The following is a 21,360-nucleotide window of genomic DNA, read 5'->3' as shown; positions in this document are numbered from 1 at the left end:
TAATGCGATATATAAAGGACAGTGCTGTATATAACAAGAGAGGGCACTGTGTAATAAGGGATGGCAATATACATAAAAATGAAGACTATGTAAGATATATATGTATGTGTGTGTGTGGCTGTATATACAGTATATCTATATTATATATCAGTAGATTTGATTCTAGGAGGAAGGGGGCCCAGATACATTTCTTCCACCGGGGCCCCAAGCTGTCAGAGTTCGCCCCCGGCTCGACAGAATGAGTTCTGAAGTTTTTACATAACATGTGGTAACAACAGAGAACACTGCCGCTCCACACAACTGACGAGAGAAGATCTGACGTAAGGAAGCCGCTTAGACGTGTGTCTTCCACGGTCCGATAATCACAGCCACATGCGGTGTCTGCACGAGGCGCGGTATAGCAGGACAGACGTCGCTTTTTCCTTCTGTATCTTCTGTCCGGAAACTAATAAAAGATGGTTTTAGCAATGGGTGAGGGCAACGTTTTTTCTTCCTCACTCTTTGGCTCTACCTGCTCTGCATTCCTCCTTTCACCTGTCACACACTGAAGTAAGCATGTTGGATACCAGCATTGTTTTCTGCATCGACTCAGAAAGATCAGAAGCCAAAGACTCTAAGAAAGATTAGAGATGCCTGGAGAAGGGCAATAGTGGCCCTGCCATGTAGGCCCAGATACCATGATGTCTGCTAATGTCCATGTCTGCAGGACACCAGGAGAATGCTATAGCATTGTGGACACAGTGTCTGCCAGCTTCTCCATCGAGCTTTCTGGAAGTGGACATTCTTCATGTTCAGCATATTTCTCATTTCTCTTACAAGAAATGGAACTTGTGGTTCCAGTCACAGATGGAAAAAGCAGAAGAGAAAATCCTAGTGTCAGCACCAGCAATGGAGGAGGAAAGTAGATGTGAAATACACCACTTTCTTCTGAGGCAGAGATTACCAGTCACCGAGGACAGAGAATTCTACAAAGGTGTCCAGAGACAGAGGTCAGTGCACAAATGATGTGGCCTATGGGGATGAGGATTGTGATGTAGCATGCACACATAGAGGGGGAGTAGACAACCTGCACCATCACCCCAAAGACTGGACGTTTCTCCATTCACTGCACCTTCCTCCAGTGACTGCATCTTCCTGAAGTGAGTACATCTTCCTGCAGTGACTGCACCTTCCTGTAGTGTGACTGCACCTTCCTGTACTTACTGCACCTCCCTGTAGTGACTGCACCTTCCTGTAGTGACTGCACCTTCCTCCAGTGACTGCACCTTCCTGTAGTGATTGCACCTTCCTGTAGTGACTGCACTTCCCTGTAGTGACTGCACCTTCCTGTAGTGACTGCACTTCCCTGTAGTGACTGCACCTTCCTGTAGTGACTGCACTTCCCTGTAGTGACTGCACTTCCCTGTAGTGACTGCACTTCCCTGTAGTGACTGCACCTTCCTGTAGTGACTGCACCAGTAGCGTAGCTACTGGGGGGGGCAGAGGGGGCCATCGCCCCGGGCCCTGTCACATGAAGGGGCCCACTGGGAGCCAGGGCCACTTCTGTGAGGAGGCAGAACACCGCATAGGAGCAGAGCAGTATAATGTCTGCTCCCGTCTGACTGAGACTCTGCACGCTGCTAGCACAGTGGCGGCTGCAGTCTCCCTCCTGCAGTGAATGGTTTCCCCCTCTGACCTGATCATGAAGCTTTTCTGGCTGCAGTTTTCTTCACTCTGTGCAGTGTGCACGCTGGGATTGGCTCAGGCACGCTGGGTCCTAGTGCCCACCTTGCATTTCACTCACACTTCCTGGTCCTGCCTGCAGTGCAAACTTTATCAGTAAGTGCTGGGGATGGAACTTATTAGGTTTATTAAATTCAGGTATGTCACTGTGAGACCGTTGGGGTATTGTGGGGGCTGAAAGTGAGTGAGGGGGGAAAGGGTACTGGGGGTGAATGTGAGACCATTTGGGTGTTGTGAGGGCAGAAGGTGGGTGAGGTGGGACAGGGCACTGAGGGGGTGGATGTGAGATGATGGCATTGGGCATACCTCCCAACTTTTGAAGATGGGAAAGAGGGACAAAGTTTGCGGCGCGCGAAGCGCGTCGCGGCAAATTTTAGGCCACGCCTCTGACCACATAATTCATAATTAGTCACACCCATATCCACGTCCCAACCACACCCATTTAGCACTGCTGATCACACTGTTTCATATACAATAGTTCCAAACAAAAAAATATGGCCACACAGTGCTCCATACCGTATAATGACCACACATGATGCCCCATACTGTATAATGGCCACACATGATGCTCCATACTGTATAATGGCCACACATGATGCTCCATACTGTATAATGGCCACACATGACGCTCCATACTGTATAATGGCCACACATGATGCTCCATATTGTATAATGACCGCACATGATGCTCCATACTGTATACTGGCTGCACATGATGCTCCATACTGTATAATGGCCACACATGATGCTCCATACTGTATAATGGCCACACATGATGCTCCATACTGTATAATGACCGCACATGATGCTCCATATTGTATAATGACCGCACATGATGCTCCATACTGTATACTGGCTGCACATGATGCTCCATATTGTATAATGACTGCACATGATGCTCCATACTGTATAATGGCCACACATGATGCTCCATACTGTATAATGGCCACACATGATGCTCCATACTGTATAATGACCGCACATGATGCTCCATATTGTATAATGACCGCACATGATGCTCCATACTGTATAATGAACACACATGACGCTCCATACTGTATAATGACGGCATGCATACCGTATAATGGCCGCACATGATGCTCCATACTGTATAATGACTGCACATGATGCTCCATACTGTATAATGGCCGCACATGATGCTCCATACTGTATAATGACGGCATGCATACCGTATAATGGCCACACATGACGCTCCATACTGTATAATGGCCACACATGATGCTCCATATTGTATAATGACCGCACATGATGCTCCATACTGTATACTGGCTGCACATGATGCTCCATACTGTATAATGGCCACACATGATGCTCCATACTGTATAATGGCCACACATGATGCTCCATACTGTATAATGACCGCACATGATGCTCCATATTGTATAATGACCGCACATGATGCTCCATACTGTATACTGGCTGCACATGATGCTCCATATTGTATAATGACTGCACATGATGCTCCATACTGTATAATGGCCACACATGATGCTCCATACTGTATAATGGCCACACATGATGCTCCATACTGTATAATGACCGCACATGATGCTCCATATTGTATAATGACCGCACATGATGCTCCATACTGTATAATGAACACACATGACGCTCCATACTGTATAATGACGGCATGCATACCGTATAATGGCCGCACATGATGCTCCATACTGTATAATGACTGCACATGATGCTCCATACTGTATAATGGCCGCACATGATGCTCCATACTGTATAATGACGGCATGCATACCGTATAATGGCCGCACATGATGCTCCATACTGTATAATGACTGCACATGATGCTCCATACCGTATAATGACCACACATGATGCCCCATACTGTATAATGGCCACACATGATGCTCCATACTGTATAATGACGGCATGCATACCGTATAATGGCCGCACATGATGCTCCATACTGTATAATGACTGCACATGATGCTCCATACCGTATAATGACCACACATGATGCCCCATACTGTATAATGGCCACACATGACGCTCCATACTGTATAATGGCCACACATGATGCTCCATACTGTATAATGACCGCACTTGATGCTCCATACTGTATAATGACCGCACATGATGCTCCATACTGTATACTGGCTGCACATGATGCTCCATATTGTATATTGACTGCACATGATGCTCCATACTGTATAATGGCCGCACATGATGCTCCATACTGTATAATGACCGCACATGATGCTCCATATTGTATAATGACCGCACATGATGCTCCATACTGTATACTGGCTGCACATGATGCTCCATATTGTATAATGACTGCACACAGGGCCGTATTTGCCACTAGGCACTCGAGGGCACGTGCCTAGGGCGGGGACAATGCAGGGGGCGGCACCTGAGCAAGTTTAAGAAAAATAAAATATTTTTTTTTTTTTTTTGAAAGTCCGGGGTCGCCCCACCCCAGGGGCGCCGCTATAATGAGGTGAGTTGAGCACTTCACCTCTAGCGGCATCCAGTCCCTCAAAACAGGGGGTGGCAGCACAGCGCCGCCCCCTGCAGTCAGATCAGATGTGCCGGGTACTAGCAGTAGCCATAAGCATGCCCAGGCAGCCAGGGAGACGAGCTACTTGAACGAACTAAGCACAGCCTGTGGGCGGGGACTGTGGCTGCTTGCCTGCTACACAGTAGCGTAGCGACTGGAGGGGGCCATCGCCCGGGCCCTGTCACATGAAGGGGCCCACCGGGAGCCAGGGCCACTTCTGTGACATACAGAACACCGCATAGGAGCAGAGCAGTATGATGTCTGCTCTGCTCCCATCTGACGGAGACTGCAGGCTGCTAGCACAGTGGCCGGCTGCAGTCTCCCTCCTGCAGTGAATGGTTTCGCCCCTTCTGACCTGATCATGAAGCTTTTCCCCGGCTGCAGTTCTTCTCTCTGTGCACGCTGGGATTGGCTCAGGCACGCTGGGTCCTAGTGCCCACATGTTGCATTTCACCAAGACACTTCCTGGTCCTGCCTGCAAACTTTATTAGGCTACGTTCACATTTGCGTTGTGCGCCGCAGCGTCGGCGCCGCAGCGCACAACGCAAACAAAAACGCGGCAAAACGCACGCTAAAACGCTGCGTTTTGCGCCGCATGCGTCCTTTTTGGCCGAAAGTTGGACGCAAAGAAAATGCAACTTGAAGCGTTTCTTGCGTCCAACGCTTGCGGCCATGCGGCGCAAAACGCAGCACAACGCATGTCCATGCGCCCCCATGTTAAATATAGGGGCGCATGACGCATGCGGCGCCGCTGCGGCGCCCGACGCTGCGGCGCTGACCGCAAATGTGAACGTAGCCTTAGTAAGTGCTGGGGATGGAACATTTTAGGCTTATTAAATTCAGGTATGTCACTGTGATGTGAATGTGAGACCATGGGGGTATTGTGGGGGCTGAAAGTGGGTGAGGGGGGACAGGGTAATGAGGGGGTGGATGTGAGACCATGGGGGTATTGTGGGGGAGGGAGACAGGGCACTGGGGGGTGAATGTGAGACTATGGGGGTGTTGTGGGCGCTGAAAGTGGGTGAAGTGGGACAGGGCACCGAGGGGTGGATGTGAGATGGGGGTATTGGGGCTGAATATTATAATGTTTTGTTATGATATTATATGTGCTCCATCATGTGATATTTGCTGTGTGGGGAGGCTGGAGATGGGGGGGCAGGGGGCTTTTGATACGTGCCACCTGGGTCTTTATGAGTATTAGTATAAGGAGCCGCATACAGTAACCAAGAGCTGCATCACATTTACAGCACCACTCCGGCATTATTATTTATTTCATTACTGGAGCGGTGCTGAAAATCCGCGTCCCCTGCTCCCTGTCTGATACTCACCTTCCGGCGTTTTCATCTGTTTTTGTCTCCCCTCAGCTCCGTCTCCTGCAGTTTGTGGCCTGTCCGAGGCTCCAGTGTTTCATGAAGCGGCGCAGAGGTCACTAATCAATGTAAGTCTGTGGGAGCCTCGTTCTGGCCTCTTTCTCACTCTCAGGCTATGTGCACACGGTGCGGATTTGGCTGCGGATTCGTAGCAGTTTTCCATGCGGTGTACAGTACCATGTAAACCTATGGAAAACCAAATCCGCAGTGCGCATGGTGTTGAAAATACCACACGGAAACGCTGCTTTGTATTTTCCGCAGCATGTCAATTCTTTGTGCGGATTCCGCAGCATTTTACACCTGCTCCTGTATAGGAATCCGCAGGTGTAAAAACGCAGGCAAAATCCTCACAAAAAAGCAGGAAATCCGCGGTAAATACGCATGTAAAACGCAGCACATTTTACCTGTGGATTTTGCAAAAACTGTACGGGAAAAATGTGCATACGAATCCGCAACGTGTGCACATAGCCTCATAGTCTTACATTGAGCGCTTGTGACATAGCTTCTCACTTCTGGCCAGTCAGAAGCTGCACTCACAAGTTTGAGCGTGCCACAAAATAGTGAATACACCGGAGGATGAGTAAATGACTGGGAATGGGGACCTGCGCTTAAAGCACCACTCCAGCGGTGGAAAAAAAACCCTGCTAGAGTGGTGCTTTAATAATTTAATAATAAGCAATTTAATACTATAAAGTTGATAAAGGTTTGGAATAAATGTCTGCAGTCACTTTATGTGACTGCAGACTGCCAAATCATGACAGGGAGCTGTGGGCCCATCATACTGTGTATAAGGAAGCTGCGGGCCCATCATACTGTGGTAAGGGAGCTGTGAGCTCATCATACTGTGATAAGGGAGCTGTGAGCTCATCATACTGTGATAAGGGAGCTGTGGGCTCATACTGTGTATAAGGGAGCTGCGGGCCCATCATACTGTGTATAAGGGAGCTGCGGGCCCATCATACTGTGTATAAGGGAGCTGCGGGCCCATCATACTGTGTATAAGGGAGCTGCGGGCCCATCATACTGTGTATAAGGGAGCTGCGGGCCCATCATACTGTGTATAAGGGAGCTGCGGGCCCATCATACTGTGTATAAGGGAGCTGCGGGCCCATCATACTGTGATAAGGGAGCTGCGGGCCCATCATACTGTGTATAAGGGAGCTGCGGGCCCATCATACTGTGTATAAGGGAGCTGCGGGCCCATCATACTGTGTATAAGAGAGCTGTGGGCCCATCATACTGTGTATAAGGGAGCTGTGGGCCCATCATACTGTGTATAAGGAAGCTGTGGGCTCATCATACTGTGATAAGGGAGCTGCGGGCTCATACTGTGTATAAGGGAGCTGCGGGCTCATACTGTGTATAAGGGAGCTGCGGGCTCATACTGTGTATAAGGGAGCTGCGGGCTCATACTGTGTATAAGGGAGCTGCGGGCCCATCATACTGTGATAAGGGAGCTGCGGGCCCATCATACTGTGTATAAGGGAGCTGCGGGCCCATCATACTGTGTATAAGGGAGCTGCGGGCCCATCATACTGTGTATAAGAGAGCTGTGGGCCCATCATACTGTGTATAAGGGAGCTGTGGGCCCATCATACTGTGTATAAGGAAGCTGTGGGCTCATCATACTGTGATAAGGGAGCTGCGGGCTCATACTGTGTATAAGGGAGCTGCGGGCCCATCATACTGTGTATAAGGGAGCTGCGGGCCCATCATACTGTGTATAAGGGAGCTGCGGGCCCATCATACTGTGTATAAGAGAGCTGTGGGCCCATCATACTGTGTATAAGGGAGCTGTGGGCCCATCATACTGTGTATAAGGAAGCTGTGGGCTCATCATACTGTGATAAGGGAGCTGCGGGCTCATACTGTGTATAAGGGAGCTGCGGGCTCATACTGTGTATAAGGGAGCTGCGGGCTCATACTGTGTATAAGAGAGCTGCGGGCTCATACTGTGTATAAGGGAGCTGCGGGCCCATCATACTGTGATAAGGGAGCTGTGAGCTCATCATACTGTGATAAGGGAGCTGTGGGCTCATACTGTGTATAAGGGAGCTGCGGGCCCATCATACTGTGTATAAGGGAGCTGCGGGCCCATCATACTGTGTATAAGGGAGCTGCGGGCCCATCATACTGGGTATAAGAGAGCTGCGGGCCCATCATACTGTGTATAAGGGAGCTGTGGGCCCATCATACTGTGTATAAGGAAGCTGCGGGCCCATCATACTGTGGTAAGGGAGCTGTGGGCTCATCATACTGTGATAAGGGAGCTGCGGGCTCATACTGTGTATAAGGGAGCTGCGGGCTCATACTGTGTATAAGGGAGCTGTGGGCTCATCATACTGTGATAAGGGAGCTGTGGGCTCATACTGTGTATAAGGGAGCTGTGGGCCCATCATACTGTGTATAGAGGAGCTGTGGGCCCATCATACTGTGTATAGGGGAGCTGTGGGGGCCTTATACAGTGTATATGGAAGCTTTGAGCTCACCATACTGTGTATAATGGAGCAGTACATGAGGGACTTAGGGGACATTATTAAATGTAAAGTGGGCACTTCAGCATTATTGTATTGTTATAGGGGCACTCAGAGTATTGCGACCACCAGAGTTGCATATTGTCACAATATGGCGGTAAAATCAGTGTTCGTTTTTGTATATAGGTTTATTTTCAATAACAGCGAGGTCATATTCTGAGGTTCCCCTATATTCACAATTAGAGTGCGCAACCGTCACTGTAATTCTCTCGTGCCCCCCCTCTGTTCTCTCGTGCCCCCATCTATTCTCCTATGCCCCTGGTATTATGCGCTTGTCACTGTCACTAGAATATAGCAGTGATGCCAGCAGGGTAAATCCCACGTCATAAATTGCTTCCTTAATATGACAATGGTACCAGTCCCCCCTGGCTGCCTGCTGTGTGCCCTCTTTGGTATACACCAGGTAAGCACAGGAGCCGCAGGCAGCAGGAGACTGTGTGACCATGAAGGTAAATAGAAGAGGATGTGTTATGTTTGTATTGTATCCTGCCTGGCATTAAAGGGGTTGTCTGAGATGGGGAAATATACAGTATATACATACTAGTTTATTTAAAATAAATCCTACACAGAGAGATATTGCCCTCCTGTCACCCCCGGGAATTCAGCCACAGACCTCTCTGGTGGTCGACAGCGGTTCTGGAAGTGATGACTGCACCATCTGGATGTCACAGAACAGATAGAACCTGTGATTAACTGCAGCGGTCAGGTGACTGTGAGGCTATGTGCACATGTATTTTTGAGGGCTGCGGATTTTTCCGCAGAGGATTTCAGAAATCCGCAGGTAAAAGGCACTGCGTTTTACCACGGGTTTACTGTGTTTTTTTTTTTTTTTGCGGATTTTGTGCGAATTTCACCTGCGGTTTTACACCTGAATATTCCCATTATGGAGCAGGTGTAAACCGCTGCAGAAACCGCACAAAGAATTGACACGCTGCGGAATGTAAACCGCAGCGTTTCCGCACGATTTTTCCGCAGCATGTGCACTGCGGATTCCGTTTTCCATAGGTTTACATTGTACTGTAAACGCATGGGAAACCGCTGCGGACCCACAGCGGCGGATCCGCAATGTGTGCACATAGCCTTAGACGTTTCTCTGAAGGGGGGCCTGTGCCAGTCACCTGACAGTTGTGGGCTTTAATTTTCTCTTATTTTGCCAAATTTTCAAAAGAGTAAGGGATGGTCTTAAAAAATAAAATTAAAAACCCCCTATTACATTATTTAGTGATTCTCATTCGTGTCGGTGTTCCCCTCTGGTACCAAAAGTGATGTCGACTTGTGCATTATTTACATGACCGCTGCAGCCAATCACTGACCTCACAGTCATTTGCTGTACATAATAGTACGACCACTGCAGCCTGTGATTAGTGGGGGTCAAATGGTGAAGGCCCCTGCAATCATTATTATTTATCGTACATCTGGATACAGATCTACAGTACGTAGCAATTAAAGGGGTGTTCAGGGCTGTAGACATATTTCTGCACTCTATGTGACTTCAAACTACTGAATGCATGTAAAGAGTAAATGTAATGTAAATTGAATGTAAGTAAAGAGTAAACCAGATTTATTTATACTGATTTTACTATGGGGGGGGGGGCGCCATTTTGCAGTTCGCCTCAGGCAGCATAGAGGCTAGGTTCACCCCTGGCCCCACCCACCCACCTCAGTCTTGGCTGCTGCGGGGGGAGGGGGTCTCGGGCGCAGGGCCGCCATCAGGGCATTACAGCCCTGACTACTGTATGGGGCAGAAATGGGTGCTGTACCTTTAAGCAGCAGGCCCAAGTGTATCACGGTCCTGACGCGGGTCATGTGACACGCTGCGCGCTCTTATGCAGGAGCACTGGAGCAGACTGGAGGTGTGAGAGCCCTCAGGAATACTCCGCAGGTGACGGCACAGACAGTAAGGAGTTAACTGCTGTCAGCCCGAGGATTTCCTGTCTCCTCGGTAACAAGGAACCTTTCTGTGTCATCTGCGGGGGAAGTGTTTCAGTGCTGCACTTCTTGTGCTCTGCCAGTACTGTCCCCCATGTGGTGAGAAGGTGACTGGGGGGTTTGTACAGGGAGCATCAGGGGGGTCTGGGGATATTGGGGGTCTCACCTCTGTGCTTGTCTGCCCCCTCAGATGTTGCCTGTCAGAGGGGGGACCCTGCTAAGGTCCATGGCTGCTGTCTGCAGGTAAGAGCCCTTCTGTCCTGTCTCAGCTGCTGTGGCACTATAAGTCTCAGCATGCACATACAGGGGAGACACAGATTGTGGTGATTTACACGTTTCAAGCCGGAAGACATTTTGCTTTTTTGTAGAGAAGCAGGACGGACATGTTTGTGGGAGACGATACTGAAGTCGGCGGTGAGCAGGGGGAGGAGGCGGGCAGTGTGTGAGGACTCAGGAAGCTGCAGAGAGGAGTGAGGTGAGAGAGGAGACGGGAGTCTGCTGATGTGAGTGAGGAGAGGGGAGGCTGGTAAGGGGAGGAGATGAGAGGCTGGTAAGGAGAGATGAGAGGCTGGTGGGGGAGGCTGCTGAGGAGATGAGAGGCTGGAAAGGAGAGGAGATGAGAGGCTGGAGAGGAGATGAGAGGCTGGAGAGGAGATGAGAGGCTGGAGAGGAGATGAGAGGCTGGAGAGGAGATGAGAGGCTGCTGAGGAGATGAGAGGCTGGAAAGGAGAGGAGATGAGAGGCTGGTGTGGGGAGGCTTCTGAGGGGAGGAGATGAGGCTGGAAAGGAGAGGAGATGAGAGGCTGGAAAGGAGAGGAGATGAGAGGCTGGAGAGGAGATGAGAGGCTGGAGAGGAGATGAGAGGCTGGAGAGGAGATGAGAGGCTGGAGAGGAGATGAGAGGCTGGAGAGGAGATGAGAGGCTGGAGAGGAGAGGAGATGAGAGGCTGGAAAGGAGAGGAGATGAGAGGCTGGAGAGGAGATGAGAGGCTGGAGAGGAGATGAGAGGCTGCTGAGGAGATGAGAGGCTGGAAAGGAGAGGAGATGAGAGGCTGGTGTGGGGAGGCTTCTGAGGGGAGGAGATGAGAGGCTGGAAAGGAGAGGAGATGAGAGGCTGGAAAGGAGAGGAGATGAGAGGCTGGAAAGGAGAGGAGATGAGAGGCTGGAGAGGAGATGAGAGGCTGGAGAGGAGATGAGAGGCTGGTAAGGAGAGGAGATGAGAGGCTGGAAAGGAGAGGAGATGAGAGGCTGGAAAGGAGAGGAGATGAGAGGCTGGAGAGGAGATGAGATGAGAGGCTGGAGAGGAGATGAGATGAGAGGCTGGAGAGGAGATGAGATGAGAGGCTGGAGAGGAGATGAGAGGCTGGAGAGGAGATGAGAGGCTGGAGAGGAGATGAGAGGCTGGAGAGGAGTTGAGAGGCTGGAAAGGAGAGGAGTTGAGAGGCTGGAAAGGAGAGGAGATGAGAGGCTGGAAAGGAGAGGAGATGAGAGGCTGGAAAGGAGAGGAGATGAGAGGCTGGAGAGGAGAGGAGATGAGAGGCTGGAGAGGAGATGAGAGGCTGGTGTTGGGAGGCTGCTAAGGAGAGGAGAGGCTGTTGAGGAGAGGCTGGTAAGGAGAGGAGATGAGAGGCTGGTAAGGAGAGGAGATGAGAGGCTGGAAAGGAGAGGAGATGAGAGGCTGGTGTGGGGAGGCTGCTGAGGAGAGGGGATGAGAGGCTGGTGAGGGGAGGCTGCTGAGGGGAGGAGATGAGAGGCTGGTGAGGGGAGGCTGCTGAGGAGAGGGGATGAGAGGCTGGAGAGGGGAGGCTGCTGAGGAGATGAGAGGCTGGTCTCATGCTGTATATGGGGAGGTTATGTGGGTCTCATGCTGTATATGGGGAGGCTGTGTGGGGCTCATGCTGTATATAAGGGGCTGTGGGGGGTTTAAAGATATATAGCGGGTGTCAGCATACTTAATTCTCAATATTAAGTGATACAATTAATACTAATTAATATTGAGTAGAATTATTTTCATGCTATTTCATGCACCACAACAGTCATGGTCTTTCATCTGGCCCCTCGGGGAAATAAATTGCCCACCCCTGATCTAGAGACATGGAGTGAGAAGCCCACAGACGATAGCAACAGATTAGTCCGTTCTCTCACTAAATTACCCATCCAGCTCTTCACACTATTCTCTCTGAAACGTCCGAGCATTGCAGAGATAAACGTCCCTGTTTGCAGTCTGACTGATGCTGCCCGTGGTTTTGGTAGTATGAATCGACTGACAGGTTGCCCTTAAAAATCTGTCAGCCAAACCGTGCAACCGTGGCAGAATCAACTGACTATGTACTGTGTATGAGATCCACCAGATTCTCACATGACAACTAATGGAAAGGTTTGCTAAGGCTACTTTCACATCAGCGATTTTCTCCGTTCGCGGCAGACACTGCAGTTTTTCCGCATCTGTCGCGTAACATATCACTTACGGGCCGGCAACTCTGCGTTCGGCCTCATTCATTCCCTATGGGACTTGTGGACATGTGCGGCACTTGAGGCGAGACAAAAAAAAAACACTGCTAGCATCATTTTTTTTCCTGTTGCTGCAAGTACCGCATTTGCCGGATCGCAGCAAAACCGCAAGTGCCGCAAGTCCCATAGGGAATGAATGAGGCCGAACACAGTGTTGCCATAAGTGATCCGTTACGGATGCGGAAAAACTGCCGGATCTGCCGCAAATGTCAAAAATCGCTGATGTGAAAGTAGCCTAAGTCACTGCCGATAGAGTCTGCATTAGTCATACTCGCCAATGGGGGAGGCAGCACGAAAAGTGCCTAGGGCAGCAGAAACTCTAAATACGGCCCTGACTGCACATGATGCTCCATACTGTATAATGGCCACACATGATGCTCCATACTGTATAATGGCCACACATGATGCTCCATACTGTATAATGACCGCACATGATGCTCCATATTGTATAATGACCGCACATGATGCTCCATACTGTATAATGAACACACATGACGCTCCATACTGTATAACGACGGCATGCATACCGTATAATGGCCGCACATGATGCTCCATACTGTATAATGGCCGCACATGATGCTCCATACTGTATAATGACGGCATGCATACCGTATAATGGCCGCACATGATGCTCCATACTGTATAATGACTGCACATGATGCTCCATACCGTATAATGACCACACATGATGCCCCATACTGTATAATGGCCACACATGATGCTCCATACTGTATAATGATGGCATGCATACCGTATAATGGCCGCACATGATGCTCCATACTGTATAATGACTGCACATGATGCTCCATACCGTATAATGACCACACATGATGCCCCATACTGTATAATGGCCACACATGACGCTCCATACTGTATAATGGCCACACATGATGCTCCATACTGTATAATGACCGCACATGATGCTCCATATTGTATATTGACTGCACATGATGCTCCATACTGTATAATGGCCACACATGACGCTCCATACTGTATAATGAACACACATGACGCTCCATACTGTATAATGACGGCATGCATACCGTATAATGGCCGCACATGATGCTCCATACTGTATAATGACTGCACATGATGCTCCATACTGTATAATGACCGCACATGATGCTCCATACTGTATGATGACCACACATGATGCTCCATACTGTATGCTGGCTGCACATGATGCTTCATACTGTATAATGACCGCACATGATGCTCCATACTGTATAATGGCCACAGTTCTCCATACTGTATAATGACATACAGGCACGCAGCTCACACACACGCTCACACACATGCACACGCACACAGCTCACACACACGCAGCACACACACAGCTCACACACGCACGCAGCTCACACACATGCAGCATCACACACACAGTATCACACATACACACGCAGCATCACAAACGCAGCTCACAAACACATGCAGCTTTGACACAAATGCATCAGATACGCAGCCATCACACACACACACACAGCCATCACACACACACGCAACCATCACACACACACACGCAGCCATCACACACACGCAGCCATCACACACACACGCAGCCATCACACACACACACACCCAGCCATCACACACACACACGCAGCCATCACACACACACACACAGCCATCACACACACACACACACGCAGCCATCACACACACACACACACACCCAGCCATCACACACACACACGCAGCTATCACACACACACACGCAGCCATCACACACACACGCAGCCATCACACACACACACGCAGCCATCACACACACACACGCAGCCATCACACACACACACGCAGCCATCACACACACACACGCAGCCATCACACACACACACACACACCCAGCCATCACACACACACACGCAGCCATCACACACACACACGCAGCCATCACACACACGCAGCCATCACACACACACACGCAGCCATCACACACACGCAGCCATCACACACACACCCAGCCATCACACACACACACACAGCCATCACACACACACACACACACACAGCCATCACACACACACTCCCAGCCATCACACACAGACACCCAGCCATCACACACACACCCAGCCATCACACACACCAGATACCTCATACACACATGACACACACACAAATGCAGCATCACACACACACAATGACACACACATGCAGTATCAGACACACACACACATCTCACACACACACACACACATCACACACACACATCACACACACACACAATCTCCTCTGTGTTGCAGGGGCGGCTGATCTGTCCATGTGCAGCTCTTCAGTTTCTCCGGCTGCTCACAGCTCTGCACTGTCCCGGCACCTCCCCCGTCTCTCCTTCTCTGCCGGGATAGCAGCTAAGAGCAGGAGAAGCCGGAGCTCCGTGCACACACAGGAGGAAGTGAGTCGCTGACCTCTCATCTTGATCGCTGCTGGCTCTCTGCCTCAGCGTGGCAGCGCCGCACACACAGGGGGCGGGGGGGGGGGGGGCGGGATCGGTCGGGAGGAGACCCAGCATGTATAAGAAAAAAAAAACAGCCACAAACCTAAGCTACTCAGGTGCCGCCCCCTGCATTGTCCCCGCCCTAGGCACGTAGTGCGGGACATTAGTGTCCCGCCCGGGGCTGACCGTCAAAATCAGGACAGTCCCACGGGATCCGGGACGGTTGGGAGGTATGCATTGGGGCTGAAGTGGGGGAGGGGGGACAGGGCACTGGGGGCTGAATATTATAATGTTTAGTTATGATATTATATGTGCTCCATCACATGTAATATTTGCTGTCTGGGGAGACTGGAGATGGGGGGTAGGGAGCTTTTGGTACGTACCACCTGGGTCTTTTATATTAGTATAAGGAGCCGCATACAGTAACCAGGAGCTGCATCACATTTACAGCACCACTCCAGCATTATTATTTATTTCACTGCTGGGGTGGTGCTGTAATTCCCCGTCCCCTGTCTGGTACTCACCTTCTGGCGTTTTCATCTGTTTTTGTCTCCGCTCAGCTCCATCTCCTGCAGTTTGTGGCCTGTCCGAGGCTCCAGTGTTTCATGGAGCAGCGCAGAGGTCACTAATCAGTGTGAGTCTGTGGGAGCCTCGTCCTGGCCTCTTTCTCACTCTCAGGCTATGTGCACACGGTGCGGATTGGCCGCTGCGGATTCGCATCAGTTTTCCATCTGGTTTACAGTACCATGTAAACCTATGGAAAACCAAATCCGCAGTGCCCATGGTGCAGAAAATACTGCACGGAAACGCTGCGTTATTTTCCGCAGCATGTCAATTTTGTGCGGATTCTGCAGCGTTTTGCATCTGCTCCTGTATAGGATTCTGCAGGTAGTAAAACGCAGGTGAAATCAGCACAAAAACAGTACCATGTAAACCTATGGAAAACCAAATCCGCAGTGCCCGTGGTGCAGAAAATACTGAAGGGAAACGCTGCGTTATTTTCCGCAGCATGTCAATTTTGTGCGGATTCTGCAGCGTTTTGCATCTGCTCCTGTATAGGATTCTGCAGGTAGTAAAATGCAGGTGAAATCAGCACAAAAACGCAGGAAATCCGCGGTAAATCCGCAACAAGTGCACATAGCCTCATAGTCTTACATTGAGCGCTTGTGACATAACTTCTCACTTCTGGCCAGTCAGAAGCTGCGCTCACAAGTTTGAGCCGCGGCACTGCAGCAGTGCCACAAAATAGTGAATACGCCGGAGGACGAGTAAATGACCGGGGCATCCAAATCATTACAGGGAGCTGTGAGTCCATCATACTGTGTATATGGGAGCTGTGGGCCCATCATACTGTGTATAAGGCAGCTGCGGGCCCATCATACTGTGTATAAGGCAGCTGCGGGCCCATCATACTGTGTATACGGGAGCTGCGGGCCCATCATACTGTGTATACGGGAGCTGCGGGCCCATCATACTGTGTATAAGGGAGCTGCGGGTCCATCATACTGTGTATACGGGAGCTGCGAGCCCATCATACTGTGTATAAGGAAGCTGTGAGTCCATCATACTGTGTATATGGGAGCTGTGGGCCCATCATACTGTGTATACGGGATCTGCGGGTCCATCATACTGTGTATACGGGAGCTGCGAGCCCATCATACTGTGTATAAGGAAGCTGCGGGCCCATCATACTGTGTATACGGGAGCTGCGGGCCAATCATACTATGTATAAGGGAGCTGGGGGTCCATCATACTGTATACGGGAGCTGCGGGTCCATCATACTGTGTATACGGGAGCTGCGGGCCCATCATACTTTGTATAAGGAAGCTGTGAGTCCATCATACTGTGTATAAGGGAGCTGTGGGCCCATCATACTGTGTATACGGGAGCTGCGAGCCCATCATACTGTGTATAAGGGATCTGCGGGTCCATCATACTGTGTATACGGGAGCTGCGAGCCCATCATACTGTGTATAAGGAAGCTGCGGGCCCATCATACTGTGTATACGGGAGCTGCGGGCCCATCATACTGTGTATAAGGGAGCTGCGGACCCATCATACTGTGTATACGGGAGCTGCGGGTCCATCATACTGTGTATACGGGAGCTGCGGACCCATCATACTGTGTATAAGGAAGCTGTGAGTCCATCATACTGTGTATACGGGAGCTGCGGGCCCATCATACTGTGTATAAGGGAGCTGGGGGTCCATCATACTGTGTATACGGGAGATGCGGGCCCATCATACTGTGTATAAGGGAGCTGCAGGCCCATCATACTGTGTATACAGGAGCTGCGGGCCAATCATACTATGTATAAGGGAGCTGCGGGCCCATCATACTGTGTATAAGGGAGCTGCGGGCTCATCATACTATGTATAAGGGAGCTGCGGGCCCATCATACTGTGTATAAGGGAGCTGCGGGCCCATCATACTGTGTATAAGGGAGCTGCGGGCCCATCATACTGTGTATAAGGGAGCTGCGGGCCCATCATACTGTGTATAAGGGAGCTGTGGACCCATCATACTGTATATAGGGAACTGTGAAGGCATATTGTGCATATGGGAGCTGTTGGCCCATTACACTGTATATAGGGGGCTCTGGGGGGCATTATACTTTCTATAGTGGAGTTCTGTCAGCATTATATTGTGTATAGGGGAGCATTGGGCTCATACAATCTATAGGGGAGCAATGGGATCATACTGTGTAGAGGGGAGCAGTGGGAACATCATACGGTGTATTGGGGAGTTATAGAATCATCATACTGTGTATAGGGGAGCTGTGGGGCCTTATACTGTGTATAGGGAAGCTTTAAGCTCACGATACTGTGTATAATGGAGCAGTACATGGGGGAACTTAGGGGACATTATTATTGTGCATATGGTCCAATATGGCGGTAACGTCAATGTTCGTTTTTGTATATAGATTTATTTTCAATAACAGTAGGGTCATATTCTGAGGTTCCCCTATATTCACAATTAGAGTGCGCAACCGTAGCTGTAATCAGGGTTAGCTGGTTAGGGGCCCACTCAGATGTTTCGCCCCCCCTAAGTTGAAACCCTAGCTACGCTTCTGGACTGCACCTTCCTGTAATGACTGCACTTTCCTGTAATGACTGCACCTTCCTGTAATGACTGCACTTTCCTGTAGTGACTGCACCTTCCTGTAGTGACTGCACTTTCCTGTAGTGACTGTACCTTCCTGTAATGGCTGCACTTTTCTATAGTGATTGCACCTTCCTGTAGGGACTGCACCTTCCTCCTTTGACTGAACTTTTCTCCAGTGACTGCACCTTCCTGTAATGACTACACTTTCCTGTAGTGACTGCACCTTCATGTAATGGCTGCACTTTCTTGTAGCTACTGCACTTCCTGTCGTGACTGCACCTTCCTGTAATGACTGCACCTTCTTGCAATGACTGCACTTTCCTGTGGTGACTGCATTTTGCTGTAGTGACTGCGCCTTCCTGTAATGACTGCATCTTCCTGTACTGGCTGCACTTTCCTGTGGTGACTGCACTTTCCTGTAGTGACTGCACTTTCCTGTAATGACTGCACTTTCCTGTAGTGACTTCACCTTCCTGTAATGGCTGCACTTTCCTGTAGTGACTGCACCTTCATGTAATGGCTGCACTTTCCTGTAGTTACTGCACTTCCTGTAGTGACTGCACCTTCCTATAATGACTGCACCTTCTTGCAATGACTGCACTTTCCTGTGGTGACTGCACTTTGCTGTAGTGACTGCACCTTCCTCCTTTGACTGAACTTTTCTCCATTGACTGCACCTTCCTGTAATGACTGTGCAGCGCCCCCACTGCCGCAGGGCCGAGGGGTACCCGGTACCGGGCCTCTGAGTCTCTGCTCTGGGGTTGTCACGGTGGCTAGACCCGGTCCGTGACCCTGCTGAGGGGCGCCCAATGAAAGGTGTGGGTGGTGATGATGTTGTAGTGGTGCGGTGCAGGTCACAGTAAATAACAGGGACACCAGGTTGCAGTCTCTTTACCTTTTTACTGAAGGTCTGGAGGTACCCAATCCAGAGCACTGTTAACAGGGCTGGCTGAGACCGTCCGGTCCAACGGCACATCCGGAGTTCCCTTTTCAGGTGGGAATCAGTGTCTACCTTCTAGCGCCTGTGTGTTGTAGTCCTTCCTTGCTGAGCACCCCGGGATAGTCCTCACAACTTATTCTGTCTGTCTCTGATGTTCATTCTCTCCGTCCCCCAGATGATATGGCTGGGACGCACCCGTATGACGGGGTAGGCCTGGAGTTCTTCCGGGACTCTAGAGTCGCCCCTCTCCCACAGCTGCCTCCGATGTCTGCTTAGGTGTTTAAGTGAGACAGCCAACCTATAATTGGCTATCCTGCCGTGGTTTGAAGTATTGCTTAAAGTCTCTTACTTTCTCGGCGTTCCGGCCACCGACTGTTTGCGCCTCAGAAGGATGTTGCCTCGATCTTTCAGCACGACTCCTTCTGGTCCTATTGTCTCCTTACTGTATTCCCTTTGCTCACTTGTTGCGTTGTTCTCTTAGGAGTCTGCCAGGATCCCATCCCTGACAGGTCCTCTCTCTCGCACTTCCCAGTTACTTCTCCCTGTCTTGTTGTCCAACCCCCAGTTTTACCAGAGTGTGAGGAGTGGCCTACTAAATAGAACCACTCCCCCTGGTGGCCGGAGTGTGAAGTGTAGTGTGAGTGTTACCTGATCAGGTGAACTCCTTTAGTGCAATCAGACGCAACATCACTCCCCTTAGCGGCAGAGCGACGTTACTACAACGACCAGGACTCTGGGGCGCTGCACTCCCCCCCGGTTAAATCCAGTACTCCCGGACTGGGAAAATAAGAACAACAATACATGTTAACAGAAAACACACAACATTTTGAAACATCATAAACAATTAAACATAACAGTGCTTCCCTTTATGGGAGGTGAGGACTCTTGAATGTTGCAAAGGTTAGGTCATGCACAGTTTATGACTCTCAGTTCAGTGGTTGAAACAGCGGGGACCCCGGGTAAACAAAGGGGTCCCCTTTTAGAAGTTTTTAGAGTAATTCACTGTCCATTACTCCGTTGTCCATTTTAAAACCTGTAACAAAAGATATGCACACAAACAATTGTTAACTAAATAGCAGCCCTCACTAATACCTCCAAGTTTTGTAGCGAAGGGGAGTTTGATTCTGAGTGCTGCGAGTAGACCTTCGCAAGCCAGGGGTTGCTACTGGCCTAACAGGGCCCACTATGCTTGCTACTGCTGGTGTAGTGCACTGCCTTCTAGCTACACTTCTAGTGAGTCTGGGTAGCACTGGCAGGCTAGAGCTCTCAGGGCTGCTTCTACCAACAGTGGGTACGGCAGGCTCGCCGATAGCAGAGGGAGGATTTGCCATTTCAACGGTCGGCACAGCATCTTCAGGTAGGGCTTGTTGAGGTTCCGGGACCGGATGATCTGGTACCACCATTGTTTCTGGTGGGTCCGGCTGGTGGAACGTTAGAACAGGTACCACGATGGCCTGATTTATCTGAGTCCAGGACTGGGGAAAGTCACCAAGGACAGTGTGGATCATCTTCTCCTTTTCTACAGGTGGGGAGGTTCCTGGATCCATTTCCTTCGCTCTCAGCTTATCAGGGCAGGCTTTAAGGTGGTCCCTGGATATCACCGTCGAGGTCTCCCCTCTGTCCTTGCTGATGAGACAGACCTTCGTGTTGTCGAAATCGGATGGCAGGATGGTATATGGTTCCGCTTCCCATTGGTCATCGAGCTTGTGTAGTCTCCTCTTTCGTTTGAGTACTTGCTCACCAGGTGACAGGGGAATCGCAGGAGCGTGCTGGTTGTAGTCCCTTTCTTGTTTCTGCCTAGCCTGGGTGAGACTTCTTCCCACGCACTCCTGTACTTTGTGGTACCTTCACTGCCTTTCTGCTTCCCAATCTGCATCCGGCGGGGTATCTTCGGGGACTAGGACCCCCATGTCCAGATCAACGTGTAACTGGCTAGACCTTCCTTGCATCAGGTACGCTGGAGTGCAGTTGGTAGAATTTACTGGGATGTGATTGTATATATCCACCAAGTCAGGCAACTTTGTCGGCCACAGGTTCCGTTCCTCTATGGGCAAGGTCTTCAATAAGTCGATCACCACTTGGTTCATCTTTTCGCACATCCCATTGGTTTGAGGATTGTACGGTGTGGTTCTGATCTTCTTACACCTGTACAGTTGGCAGAACTCTTGGAACACTTCTGCTTCGAATGCTGGTCCCTGATCGGTCAGTACCTTCTCCAGGTAGCCATGGGGCCTACAAAAGTACTGCTGGAAGGCCTTGGCGGCAGTCCTGGCCG

The 21,360-nt window shown here is 50.2% G+C and overlaps 1 protein-coding gene across 6 annotated transcripts in view; it reads left to right on the top strand.

Moving 5' to 3' along the window:
* Window positions 1-655: 655 nt before the first annotated feature.
* The window catches only part of C1QC (complement C1q C chain), a 55,341-nt gene continuing 34,636 nt past the window's right edge, over window positions 656-21,360 (top strand). Inside the window, exons 1-2 of one of the 6 annotated variants that reach the window (XM_077260513.1) lie at window positions 5,084-5,104; window positions 5,626-5,699. The gene's annotated coding sequence lies outside the window, so the exon portion shown is untranslated. The other 5 variants (XM_077260512.1, XM_077260510.1, XM_077260514.1 and 2 more) reach the window with 5 other exon arrangements.

Source organism: Ranitomeya variabilis, chromosome 4 (assembly GCF_051348905.1).
Source record: "Ranitomeya variabilis isolate aRanVar5 chromosome 4, aRanVar5.hap1, whole genome shotgun sequence".
Lineage (NCBI taxonomy): Eukaryota > Metazoa > Chordata > Amphibia > Anura > Dendrobatidae > Ranitomeya > Ranitomeya variabilis.
This window is presented reverse-complemented; position numbering and strand designations above follow the sequence as displayed.